Here is a 14,844-nt window from a genome sequence, read left to right on the forward strand (position 1 = left end):
AAATCTTTAACATTAATTAGGTAGATTAATTAGACTTAATAAAGAGGGAGGGATTGAGCCTAGGTTAGCTTTGAAATCCTACAAATCAGGGCATGAATAGATCCTAAATTGCAGGAATTCACCTTCCCCTTTTGCTCTACCCGTAATTTATTTCTCTGTCACAATCCCTACCTTGTCCTTCTTTTAAAACCCACAATCAAAGGATTCCTGGAAATCAGCAAGCAATGAGAATGTAAAATTGATGAGATGCTGTTTCTCAGAGGAACCGGTGACCGCAGGTTAGTATGCGGTCGCCAGATCTGTACTACAAGTCATCCAATTTAAGAAGGTCTGTTGGCCCTCAGGGCTCTGTTATGTGTCTCACTTGACACTCCAGACCTTACTTGAGCCTCTGATGGGTTCCACAGTGATGCAAATGTGATAAATGCGAGCTGGAAACAAGTGACAGAAAAGGCTTGACTAACGGCGGTCTCATTTTTTTCCGTGGCTGTTGTTCCAATAAGATTGGTGCTCTAGCTACACGAAAGCGAGTAGCAGAAACTCACGACCGCTTACGTGCGGTTGCGAGACTAAGAATAGTGCAGTCGCATGTTTGTCTGAGACTCGCTTCAATTACCCTAGAGCACATGTCCCTTTCATGATTCATTGATTCAACGTGGTAAAAGTTGGACAATTAAGACCCGATTATTCCGGGAAGGAATGATGCCTAGCACCATCCATTCCTGTAATGTGGCATCATACCCAATCTATGGGAATGTGGGCAGGAATCGGAGAGTCATTCATGGGTCCTAGGCCAATCCGAGGTGGCGACTCTTGTCATGTCCCCATCAGATTGCAGTCCGTCTGAGGAAGCAATTGGAACTCGCTCTTCGGTCATTTTGATATGAGAGAGAGAGAGTGAGTGAGTTTCACAACAAAAAATATGACATATGCGACCCACTTAGCCCGCGAGGGGAGAGTGGGGAGAGGGGGGGAGTGGTCTCCCAGGGATACTTATTAACCACCCTCCACTCTTTTGACTTTTCCACATGTGTAGTAGTCCCACAAGCTCTTCTACATCACTTTAAGAAACACCAATTTTCCAAATCAACTTTTTATTTCCAAAGAGAATTTTTATTTCAAAAAACTCTTCAATTTTGCAAATTTCAAAACAGTTTGGATCTATGGTAAATAAAAAAACTCTTTGAAGAAGCCGAAAAAGTTTTCATGAAAAAAAATTAATCCATTGAAGAAAAAATCAAGAGTCTAGTAGGATGAAAATTTTATTCTAGAAAAGATGTTGCATGAAAAATGTTGTTTGAGTCGATGTGTTGCACCAAATGTCACCGGCAGACCAAAGAAGCATGCCATAGGCCCTCCGAGAATGCTTTTTTTTTGTTGACCTTTCTTTGTGTTGCTTGTAGGCCAGGAGAGCTTACCTACCGAAAAATAAGTATTGGGATGGAGAAAAACATTTTGTAATGCACCCTTCACGTCTATCAGAGCAGCATTTTCCTTGCCTCCTCACCTAACTAAATTCTAGCAATGGAACCTATGGAGCTCAAGCTCTATTTAAGATAGAGGGTTTCGGGGACCCAAATAGACAATCATGGCTCTCCAATTCCTGCAAGGTGTTATAGAGCTTAACATTCAAACCTCGACTTTCTCTTGTCTCCTTGTAGTGGTTGTCTGTTTGTTTCTCATCAAACACATTATGAAAGGAAATGGAGGCTTGAATCTCCCTCCTGGTCCCTCTGGACTCCCCATCATTGGCAACATGCACCAACTTGGCAAATTTCCCCATCACACCCTACGCCAAATGGCTCAGAGGTACGGGCCGCTCATGTATCTCCGGCTTGGCCGAGTACCAACCGTCGTGGTTTCATCTCCTGACATGGCAAGGGAGGTCTTGAAAACCCATGATCTTGCACTTTGTAGTAGGCCTCCGCTCACCGCCTTGAAGAAGCTCACATATAGTTGGTTAGACATGGCCTTTGCTCCCTATGATGAGTACTGGAAGCAAGTTAGAAAGCTTTGCATGGTGGAGCTTCTTAGCCCCGTGAGAGTTCAATCATTTCGATCCGTAAGGGAAGAAGAAGTCGGCATACTTGTGGATACGATTTCTCACTCTTCGGGCTCTTTGGTTAATCTGAATGACATGTTCTTCTGTCTTTTGAACAACATCACATGTAGGGCTGTTCTTGGGAGGAGGTATTCTGAGGCCGGGCAATGCCGAAGAAGTCAGTTTCATGAGATGCTCACGGAATCCTTGTCATTGTTGGGAACTTTGTGTACCGCGGACTTCTTACCATATACAGAGTGGCTTAATTCATTCACAGGCTTGCAGGCGAGGATTGATAAGAATTTCGAGCAAATGGATGCTTTTCTGGAGGAAGTAATCGAGGCGCATCGCAGTCGCAGTGCCCTCGGATCAAAGCATAACGACCTTGTGGATTTTGTTCTCCAAATTGAGAATGAATTCACTACTAAAATCCCTCTTACTAGGGACCACATCAAAGCAATCATCATGGTTTGTGCATCACACCTTCTAAAATTCACAATATGGGTCTCTTTGGTACCTCCAAATTTTTTTTGCATACAATCTAATATGGAAATGGTTTTGAAGTTAAGATATGATTATCAGCAAATAGTGGTTATATTAGTCTTAATATTAAAACTACCCTGCGTCATGTTGGACTTCCCCGAGTCGACTCCCTTTTTCCTTAGCCGCGTCCTTGTCCGAGTCAGTGTTTTGCCTACAAAGTCAATCAAAACTTCTTTGACTCTTAGGTTATGACTGTGTCAACTGAGAGTCAACTAGGATTTCCTTTAGCCGCGTTTTGACCCGTATTCATGTTTTGGAACAATGATATTAGTTATAAAAGTGATAAGAGTTAAACTAATCTTATTTGCAAAAAAAAAAAAAAAATCAAGTTTTGGTGGCATCAAGAGAGACCAAAAGCCTTCTTAATTACTAATCCTTTGATTAATTGCTTCTAGTTTTTCTTTTTCACTTGCAGGATCTCTTCCTTGCCGGAACAGATACAACTTCGGCAGCTCTAGAATGGGTGATGACGGAACTTATGAGGAATCCAAGAGTGATGAAGAAAGCACAGGATGAAGTGAGGGGGATCATGGGGAGAAAGGACAAGGTAGACGAAGGCGATCTTCACCAATTTAAGTACGTCAAATTAGTAATCAAGGAGGGTCTACGATTTCATCCTCCAGGCCCATTTCTAATCCCGAGAGAAACCCGCGAGGAATGTAAAGTTAACGGATATGTAATTCCTAAGAAAACAATGCTTTTTGTTAATGTGTGGGCTATTTCGAGGGACCCCGAATGCTGGAAAAATCCGAATGAGTTCTGGCCGGAGAGATTCATGGATAGTTCTATCAATTTCAGAGGACAAGATTTCCAGTTCATACCGTTCGGGGCTGGTCGGAGAGGTTGCCCGGGGATTTCGATGGCGGCTACTACATTGGAGCTTACAATTGCCAATCTGCTACACAGTTTTGATTGGGAATTGCCCACCGGGATGAGCACAGAAGAGATTGAAATGGAGGGAACAGCTGGGCCTGCTGTTCATACAAAATCTCTTCTTCTTGTGGCGAAGCCCCTCTTATCTATAGAATAAAAACTATTCGGATTCTACTACTTCCAATATGTCCATGAAATAGGGTGTGCCAGGTGGTTTATGTAGTTGTTATAAGATGTAGAATAAACGAGAGACGGAGGGAAGAGAGGACTGAAGAAAAGAATTCCAAACTCTAAATTCTCTTGTATTTCTTGTTTGCGTTGGTGAGTAACATTTGACAAATATTTATAAATTTACATAACCTCTCTGCAGATGGATGTTCTCTGAATTCCTCTTCGCACCCTGAATCTCTTAAATCTGTCTTCTCTCAATGAATCTATTAAAGTAAGATGAGTTGTTAGCGCAGAGCTCAAGGAAGGAGAAAGGCAAAACTGAAATTTCTGAAATTCTGTAACTCTTTTTTTTTCACTTAATCCTCAAATGAAGACATACATCTGTTTATATAGACTTTTTACATACGCTTCTCATAACACTCTTTGAATGCGAAACATTATTTCCAAGCCTAGCAACATTTTGTAGACATAAACTTGTCATTTTCTAGACATAACCATTTCCCAAACTTATCATTTACAAGACTTGTTTATTTCCTAGACAAAATACTCATTTAATAAACTAGACATTTCCAAGGCTTAGACTTTTGGACTTAACTCGTAATATATTTCCAAGATATTAGAAAGTCCTAGAAAGGACATTAACTTTCAACACCTTTAATGGCCTTTCTTCATAAATCCAAGCATTTTTCTGAAATAAAAGAATTTCTCCTTTGGTAAGGCTTTTGTGAAGATATCTGCAACTTGTTCATTGGATTTCCAAAACATCAAATTGATCTCCTCATTTGCCACAACTTCACGGATAAAATGATGCTTTATAGAAATGTGCTTTTTTCGATTACGAAATACTGGAATTTTGGCAATTGCAATGGTAGTAGACTTGTTGTTGCAGAAAATTGTGGTTGCTTTTTTCTTGTTGATAGCCCAAAATCTTCTAGTATTTGTCTTAACCAATTTGCTTGACTTTTAGCGCTTGATGCTACCACGTATTCAGCTTCTATTGATGATTGAGCAACAATGCTTTTTTTCTTTGAAGACCATGAGAATGCACCTGATCCAAGAGAAAATACATATCCTAAAGTAGTTTTCATATCATCAATTGATCATGCTCAATCACTATCTGTAAATCCAATTAACATTGATTCTTGAGATGAGCAATACCATAATCCAAAATCATTTATTCCCTGCAACTATCTCAAAATTCATGTAGCAGTACCAAAATGAATTTGTGAAGGATTTTACGTGTACCTTGAGACCAAGCTTGCAACATACATGATATCAAGCTTACTTGCTGTAAGATATCACAAACTTCCAACCAAGCTTCTATACAATTTTTCATTCATCTTTTGAGAACCATCTTCTTTTTCAAGTCTTTGATTTGTTACTAAAGACGTTTCGACAGGCTTACAACCCAATATTTTGAATTTTGGGAGAGTTTTCAGCATGCCTTTTTTGTGAAATGAATGTACCATCTTCCTTTTGATATGCTTCGATTCCAAGAAAGTAATGTTAGAAGGGTTGTACCTCCGGGTGAAATCGCAATGCACAGCGGAACTAGAAATTGCATAGACCAATAATTTTCTCCTCGATATTCACCTGTCAACCCAGAATCCTAGCGTCTAGATGATCTGATGGTGATTCAAATTAAAAGATAGAACTTAAAAATACCTGTGTCTGTTCGCAATAACAGCCTCTAGTTGATCTACTTCTCGAATACCCACGAACGTTCCGATTGCTGTGGACCCGCAAGTTGAACCGATAGACTCCTTTAAATTGCATGGAGGGAATTATAATAACTTTTATTGTAATATGTGTATCGATCATTGTTAGAGTATATGCCCTGAATAGCCAGTAGAATGACATTATGTAATCAATAAAGGTTTATTTCTGTAGACACCCCCATTTTGCTCCACCTTAGTCAACAAAGAAGTTAGTATTTTTCTATCGGTTTTCAATCATTTCTGCCGTGTTTCGCATTTTTCCGCTAAGTGTTAAGAAAGGTTATTCGCGAGAATCCGAGCAAGGGAGAATTTGGACTCGTTTGGTGGGCTCGCATTGAACATTTCGATTGGAATGGGATCAGGCAGGTGTGCCCTGCATTGAGGTTCATGAAAAATAGGAGTTTTGAGCTTATTGAATCTAAGAAATGAAATCGCTTCCCATGGGTGGACCCTCCAAATCGACTGACCCATTAAAAATCTGTGGGCCCTATCCAAAGTGATTTTATTTTATCTTATCGTTTTGAGTCCCACTTAAAGATGGGATGCTGTGTGTGAAATTTGTCAAATTTATGTGGGGCCCATGATTAAAAGCATTGAAATTTAATGGAAATGATTTGGTGGGGCATAATTCATTTATGCCGCGACCCAACAATTGGATAGCTAGGATCATTATATAAGAAATGATTTAGGTGGTCACAATTAATCTATGGTTTGGCCCATCATTTGGATGGACTAGATCATCAGAGGGAAGTAATTTGCGGGATATGACCCATCTATGGCTCGTTAAATGAACATTTTGGATCATCTTATGGGGATGGTGTGGATCATTCCAAATGGGCTCCATCCCAAATTCGGCCACCATGTGTGGGCCTTGCTTATTGTGCATCCTTCCATCCTAAAATGGGCCACCATGTGTGGGCCTTATTTAAGAATGGATCCAATGAAGAGTTAACCGTTTGGGTTGGGTTATAAATAGAAATTCTCTATCGAGGGGAAGGAAGAGGCCAAAATAAGCTCTACTATTAGTATCCTAGGATTTGAGTGGACGATTTTCACATTTTTTTTTACCTAGTTTCTAATTAATCCTACTGCAAATGAGGTAATACATGTGGGAACTTCATCGATTTTATACGTTTGAGGTTCCTTATTGCTGAAACAGCAGTTATTCTCATGAAAAATATAGAATTACTGCATTGGGAAGGAGCTATATTAGGTGCAAAGGATGGGTTACTTGATTAAAGAAGGAAAAGATAGCAATTACATGGTAGAGGAAAAAGGAATTCGAGGATTAAAAAAAAGAAAGAAAGAAAAAGGATCAAAAAAGGATACTCCCTCACCAGCAAAAAGAGAAAAAAGAGAAAAAAAAAAAGGGAGAGGAGGCAACAGAGGATCGTCGGTTTTCCCTCTCCCCCTCTCACTCTGTTTTCCATCTCCCCATTGCTCCATCGGTTTGTCCATCTCCTTACTCTCTCTGTTTTTTTTTACTCCCATCTCACCCTCTGTTTTCAACTCCTCACTCCCCTCTATCTGTTTTCTCCCTCTCCGTCTGTCGATTTCACTCTCCATCTCTCAGTTTCTTTTTCACTCTACACCACTCTGTTTCCTTCTCACTCTCTGTTTCTTTCTCACTCCCCGTGTCTCTCACATACCCACTCTCTCTATATCCCTCTCTATCACTCTCTCACTATCTTTCAAACCCTCCACCTCTCAAACTCTCACTCTCCATATCACTCTCTCTCTGTTCGCTCTCTCTCTCACTCTCGGATTCTTACACCTTCTTTATCCCGCACTCTCAATCACTCTCACTCATTCCCATCCTTTCTCTGTCAATCTCTCCTTATCTCTCACACTCTATTTCTCCACAGTAAAAAAAAAAAAAAAAAAACAAAGAAAGAAAGAGAAGAAAGGGCATTGGATCGAGCGTCGGCGGGATTTTTCGGATTTTTCGGCTCTTGGATTGGGCGAGGATCTCTATCACAGGTAGGTGCACTATTCTCAGATTTTATTTACTGTTGGAGTTACATGTTTTCACAAAGTTTGGATTGATTTACTATGTGTTTCTTTATAAATTCATAATCTTGACAGATATTTTTAAAATCGAAAATTAATAGTAAATCACCATTAAAATTCATGAAACTTTTCTCTCTCGTCTAGAGAAAGCTACTGTAAAATTTTCATCGTATTTCGATTAGATTTTCTATGAGTTTATGTGTAAATTTATAATATGGACAGAAATCTTCAACATGAGAAACTTGATAGTAAATCATCTTGAAACTTCATGAAAATCTTACAGTAACTTTCTATAGTCAAGAGGAAGCTACTTAAAAAATTGAAATCATTTAGATTAGATTTGCTATAAGTTGATGTGTAAATCTGTAATCTGGACAGAACTCTTCAACATTGGAAAACTGATAGCAAAATATATTTATAATCCTTGAAAATTTTACAGTAATCTTCTGTGGTCAAGAGAAAGCTACTGTAAAAATTTCAGCTTAATCCGAATACATTTGCTATAAGTTGATGTGTAAATCTCTAATCTGAACTGAATTTCTTTAAAATACTTAAGAAAATCAAAATAAATTCAAATTGTTATCAAAATTTCCAAAGACTATCATGTATTCAATCTTTAAACTTTTGAAATAGAAACTTTAGGAGCCATTGATTTTCTTTGCTAATTTGCAATGCTATGATAGTTTAATCGCCAAGATTGCGTTCATAATTGTATCTTAATTGCGATCAATCCTTAATAATTTGAGCATTTCAATTATAGTATGTTGTTGGCTCCGAGGTCCACTCTCCACGAAAATCCTGAGAAATATGCCAGGCAATGACATACTATAACTTACGTGTCAAATTATGCAAGGTGAAAAGCACGATTCCCTTCTATGAATGCAAATCAAAGCTGAAATTCATCAAGCCCTAGAACCTTTGGTATTCCTTAGATATTAGGAATCGAAAATCTTTGAAAAATTGAAAATCTTTAACTTAATAAATTAAGATCATTCGATCCATGCTTTTGGAACCGTTGGATTGCAGTCTCCCATTGTAGGAACCTTTAGGGCCCATTTGGAACACTTACGTCGTGTTGTGATCTAGGTATTAGGGTGTCCTAGAGTGGGTGTCCTAGAGTGGGTGTCATAGAGTTAGGGAGTTCAGCCTCATCACGACCGATTGCTATTATTAGCAATCGAGTCATAGATCTAGTTACACTAGTTATCCATTTTTTCCATAAGACAAGCCTAGTTACCTAGGATGTAGGTTCACCTGCATCAGTCTAAGGGATGTCTTGCACTTAGATAGGACTATATATCATCTTAGATGGAGTCCTAGGATAATAAAATCTACTCAACTTGAATTAAATAATCTCTTGAAAGCTGTTGAAATAGTCAATCCAGTCTAGATTGGTGTCCTAGATGTCTTAGGCATGTAGCTTAGTTCAGGCACCGAACTACGATCGACTCTGATTCCAGTGAGGCTTGGATACGTAGGCAGCTTTGGATGCTTTGAATGGCATACCAAGCACGAGTCGCCCACTACAAATGGTGGGATTTTGTATATTAGTTTTTTATAAATTCTTAACTAAATATATAGGATTTTTCTCAAATTAGAATTTTAGGAGAACATTCACTTAGATTGAATCCAAACAAATTAAGAAAATCAAGATACACATTAGGGAATATATTGAAATTAGATTTTAGGATGCATGTCATATAGTTCGCACATTAATACAGAGTTAAATGAGCCATTTAAAAGAAATTTAAGAGAGTTAACTTTTGAAATTGAAGACCGGATTATCAGGCAAGAATGGTGCATGTGGTGGTAACTCCCCATACCTTCCATTCTCATAATCAGGTAATGAATCGAGATTTCTGGTCACTTATGGATCCTAGATCTCTCATCTAGGTGGCGACTCTGTCATTATCTTTTGCGTGAAATTCGGATTGCTTTAGTGATCCCAAGTTCACTGAAAAGATGAATTAAATCAAATAATAAACGGCACACGCCAATCGCGTGGGTACGAGAGACTAAGAGAGAGGGAGGCGGGTCGCGCCGCCCCTCTCGCGGGATTGGGTCCCACACGGTAAGAAATTTAAAAATATAAAAGGGCGCCAAATAGGGGTGGGCGACCACGATGGCTCGGTCGAACGCCGCGATCGAGCAAACTAGCCGTTGGGGCGTTTTCTGCTTGAGTTTTTAAAGCTAGTTATTTCCAGTCTTACCCCAAACGGTCATATTTTCAAATACACTATATATACATGATTAAAACCTATCTCTACAAGCTTTTGATCATTTTAGAAAGATCAAATCCCATTTTCCTTAAGCCAAAACTTTTCTATCAAAAGCTAAACCTCTTTGATCTTACATTTGCACATTCAATCAAGAGGTACTCCATAGGCTTTACATTTTATCTTTCCTTGGAGTGTTGGTGAGCTATTAAAGTTTGTAATTCGCCTATCTAAAGAGGCATTGAGAGTTTTTCATTTATTTTCTTCATTGTATTTGAGGGTCTTCTCTTCGGCCCGGTAACAAAGGTGAAAACGTTGTGAGGGTCTACTCTTCGGCCCATTAAGAAAGAAGAAGACATTGTAAGTGTAAGCCCAAGGGTTCTCATGGGTTAATCATTCAACTTACCTTCTTGTTTTGATGCTAGCAAACTAAATTGATTAGCATCTATGGACTAATGTGTTGCTTTGAGGTGTTGTGTTGTATACAGGAATTTTATGTCATAATCGCCATTACACAACTCTTCAAAAAACATGGCTTGTGGATCAAGAAGCAAAGAAACCAAGAGCTTGCATCTATAATGAAGACATCCTCATTTGAAGATGTTCAAATCAAGAAGCTCATCATGAAGATTCCACAAGTTCCTAGCAAGTGTCAAGAAGGAGCTTGGAGTTGAACATACCATGGTGACACCTCATGTACCATTCAACATTCATTGAAGATTGGAGGGAGTCACAAGAGTCAGGACAAAGTTCAAGATGTTCACTCAAGCCGAAGAAGTTCAAGAAAGTGCGAAGGAGCCGATACATTCCTGTAGACACCGCATTTTAACCGAACCCTTTTACGTTTTGTTTTAAATAATTACCCTAATAAACTAGTGTTCTGAGGTCCCAAATTGTGCCATAGGTTAGCTTAGGGTCCCACCGAGGTCCCTGCAAAATTTTGTCAAAATTCGAGCTGGTTTACACGGCAAACGAACCCCGAAAAGTGTCGTGGTGCAAGTTCAGAAGGGTGAGCATTTAGCCAGAAAAGTGGTTGTGTTGGAATCTGGAAAACCAGTTCAAATTTGCCATTATGGGCTGTCCAGGAGAATCTATGGGTACACAGATTAGTGTATTACATAATTGAGGGGTGCATTATCCAGGAGCTGGGCATTTTTGTAAATAAGAAAGATCCCTTTCTTATTTGGCAAGTAACAATTAGAAACTAATCTAGATTGATGGAGGTTTAGGGTTATGATTAGTTGGGGAGGAATATTAGGAAGCTTCCTAGGTGGTTAAAAAGCCTTCAATCCTCACCATTGAGCATAAAAGAGATTTGGAGGGTTGAGATCTGTAAGCCCAATGGTTTTTACCTTGGCATTCCCATCTTGTTTTGATGATTCCAATACACAAGTGATCATTTATCACTAATGTGTTTGATTGTCTAAGTTGTAGATCATGATAAAGTAAGATCAAGGATGCTTGGATTGAAGGCCAGGAAGCCCACATTGGACCACTAATTGGAAGGCCAAAGTCATCAAGCAAGAAGTCATGAAGACTTGAAGACATGAAGAAATTCATATTGAAAACCATTTTTTGTCTTTTAGAATGTAATTGATCCAAACCTAGATTAGGTTTTTTAGAGGCATAATTAAGGTAATCTCACACACCCTAAATAAACAAGTGATTGTATTTGTGGAGTTCCAACACCTTGGAACCCTCATAGCAATCCCATCTTGGTTGAGAACTGGAAGCCCAAAACAGAATTGAAAATCTGCTCTGCATAGGCTTCTCGGAACTCCGAGAGTTTTTCTCGGAACTCCGAGAATTCTCGGAACTCCGAGAAATGGTCCAGTAGACTTTTTCCAACTTCTGTGTGGCTTCTCGGAACTCCGAGAATTTTTCTCGGAACTCCGAGAATTATTCTCGGAACTCCGAGAATTATTCTCGGAACTCCGAGAACACTCCAACAGTCTGAAAAAGAGCCGTTTGGAATTTTGCTGGAATTACCTCAATGCCATTGAACGGTCATATTTTGGTTTTCCTATAAATATGGGTGTTCTAAACATACAAACCATCAATCCTAACACTCTTAAACTTCATTTGAATATCCAAGAGTGAATCAAACCTCAATTGTGCCTCTCATCACCATCTTTAGGATTTGGATCATAGGCTCTCAATTGTACATCTTTTGTAACCCTTGTGAAGGGATTTTTTAGTTCTTTCTTTCAACCTTCGAGTGTTGTATTCGGGCGAGTATTCGGAGAAGCAGAGCCCATTCTCCGTGGTGAGGATAGCCACCAAGGTTAAAGCTATTGGGGTGAGGATAGCCACCAAGGTTAAAGCTATTGTAAATTGGCATTCGATTTTCGCCAAGGTTAAGAAGATCAAATAGTGAAGCCATCAACGGGTTTGGTTGGTGGAGTGGAGTAGGCCTCGGATTTGAGGACCGAACCACTTTAAATCTCGGGTGCACTCGTTCTATCTCTTTGCTCTTTTATTTGCATTGCACCATTAGATTTAACTTGTATGCTTAAATATTGTTTTTGATCTCTTAATCGGTTTAAGGTTTTCAAATTGGTAAATTCTAGTTTTCTTAAACAACCGTATTCTCCCTCCTCATTGTGTTGCCATTATAGTATAACTTGGGACCCCCCTACATCGGATTTTCACTTGGTATCAGAGCCTTGGCTCTTAAAAGATTTTAAAATTTTTGTGAAAGTTATTTCAAAATCTAACTAGGGAAAGATTTTATTTGGCAACTTCTAATTGTGAAATGGCACACCAAATTGGAACCGGACTTCCGGAAGGCCATTCCACAACTAGACCTCCTTTCTTCAATGGGTCAAACTATGGACATTGGAAAACAAGGATGCGCATCTATCTTCTTTCGATAGATGTGGAACTTTGGTACATTGTTGAAAATGGATACAATGTACCTTCCAAACCATTTGAAGAATGGAATGTGGTAGAGAAAAGGCAAGCTAATTTGAACTACAAAGCAATAAATTCCTTATTTTGTGCCTTAGCTACCGAGGAGTTTAATAGAGTTGCTCTTTTTGATTCCGCCAAGACTATTTGGGATACCCTTGCGACTACCCATGAGGGAACATCACAAGTCAAGGATTCCAAAATAAACTTGTTAAAGAGCAAGTATGAAATGTTTAGAATGAGTCCAAACGAGAGTATTTCGGAAATGTATACTCGTTTTTCTATTATTTCTAACGAACTAGCTAATCTTGGTAAATCTTATCCTAACGATGAGCTTGTGAGTAAGTTACTTAGGTCTCTTCCTCCCCATTGGGATCCAAAGGTGACCGCGATTCAAGAGTCAAAAAATCTCAAGACGCTAACCATAGAGGAGCTTGTAGGATCTCTCATCACCCATGAGATGCTCCTTACTAGCCGACAAGAAGAAAAGAAGCCAAAGGAGAAGGAGAGGGAATTTAGATCCCTAGCACTCAAGGCTTCCAAGGAAGACTCATCAAGTGAAGCGGATAGTGACGAAGAAGAAGCTTTACGAATATTTAAGAGCTTGTGGAGAAAGAAGCATAAGAAAGACAAGAAAAAGAAAGAAGAAAGTGATGTTGATGGAGCCTTAAGATGCTTCAATTGCAAGAAGATTGGACACAAAAGACCGGATTGTCCACTTCTAAAATCAACTTCCTCTAAGTACAAGGGTAAGAAGGATTGGAAGAAGCATAAGGCTCTTGCCGCCGGTTGGGATGCGTTAAGCACATCGGGCAAAAGCTCAAGTGAAGGGGAAGAAAATAAAAAAGATGATCTTTGCTTCATGACATTCACCCATGAAGTTGAGGTAAACTCTAATCCCTCATATTCTTCATCTAGTAGTAAAAGTGATAGCATACCTTATGATGAATTATGTGAAACCTTGCATACCAAAATTTCCAAAAACAAGGTTCTTAAAAAATCCATTTTAAAATTAGAAAAACAACTTGATTTTTTGAAAAGAGATTTATCTTCTTCCATATCTCAAGAACAAGTTAATCTTGCAAATCATAAACTTGAGATTGATACCCTTAAGGGTAGTTTGGATGAGAAAACTTGCCAACTTTTAAAACTTCAAAATATGGCAAGCTCCTCCAATTCTTATGAAGATGAAAGAAATGAGCTTTTAGTTCAAACATCCCATCTTCATAATCAAAATGAGAGACTTAGATTATGTTTACATGGATTTTTAAATGGAAATAAAATTATTGACATAATCCTAAGTAAAACTAGTCTTAGACCTCCACATGCTTATCATGATAGGACTAGTGTATCTAACCCTCTTGTTAGATGCCATTTTTGTGGAATGAATGGTCATTGCCAATTCCAATGTGCATCCAAGAGTAGGGCTAGATGTGGGACCAAGAAATCTTGGGTTCCCAAAACCCCCATATGATGTTATTCATATTGTGTAGATTAGGGGTTTTTGAACTTAAAATTGAATATATTTCATTTGTATGGTTTTTTGATAACCCCTCTTGTATTGTAAAATTATTTTAACTAGGGGGAGTTAAAATTAAATTTTTCTTTGAAAAAGGGGGAGCTTTAAAATTGTAAATTTTAAACCCTTTGTTTTTCTTACCCCTTCTTTTTGTTGATGACAAAGGAGGAGAAGAATCTAGAGTAAAGACTCTAGAGTAAGAAAAATGTGAAAAGAGTATATGCTTTGATTTGCAAATCTCTTGTGCTTGTCATCATCAAAAAGGGGGAGATTGTAAGCCCAATGGTTTTTACCTTGGCATTCCCATCTTGTTTTAATGATTCCAATACACAAGTGATCATTTATCACTAATGTGTTTGATTGTCTAAGTTGTAGATCATGATAAAGTAAGATCAAGGATGCTTGGATTGAAGGCCAGGAAGCCCACATTGGACCACTAATTGGAAGGCCAAAGTCATCAAGCAAGAAGTCATGAAGACTTGAAGACATGAAGAAATTCATATTGAAAACTATTTTTTGTCTTTTAGAATGTAATTGATCCAAACCTAGATTAGGTTTTTTAGAGGCATAATTAAGGTAATCTCACACACCCTAAATAAACAAGTGATTGTATTTGTGGAGTTCCAACACCTTGGAACCCTCATAGCAATCCCATCTTGGTTGAGAACTGGAAGCCCAAAACATAATTGAAAATCTGCTCTGCATAGGCTTCTCGGAACTCCGAGAATTCTCGGAACTCCGAGAATTATTCTCGGAACTCCGAGAAATGGTCCAGTAGACTTTTTCCAACTTCTGTGTGGCTTCTCGGAACTCCGAGATTTTTTCTCGGAACTCCGAGAATTT

General features: G+C 38.7%; 1 pseudogene; it reads left to right on the forward strand.

Annotated features, from left to right (window-relative positions):
* Positions 1-1,720: 1,720 nt before the first annotated feature.
* On the forward strand, positions 1,721-3,614 carry LOC143861480 (cytochrome P450 71A1 pseudogene; annotated as a pseudogene).
* Positions 3,615-14,844: the final 11,230 nt, after the last annotated feature.

This window comes from Tasmannia lanceolata, unplaced genomic scaffold, assembly GCF_043159265.1.
Source record: "Tasmannia lanceolata isolate RefF3 unplaced genomic scaffold, GAP_Taslan_0.1 ptg000037l, whole genome shotgun sequence".
Lineage (NCBI taxonomy): Eukaryota > Viridiplantae > Streptophyta > Magnoliopsida > Canellales > Winteraceae > Tasmannia > Tasmannia lanceolata.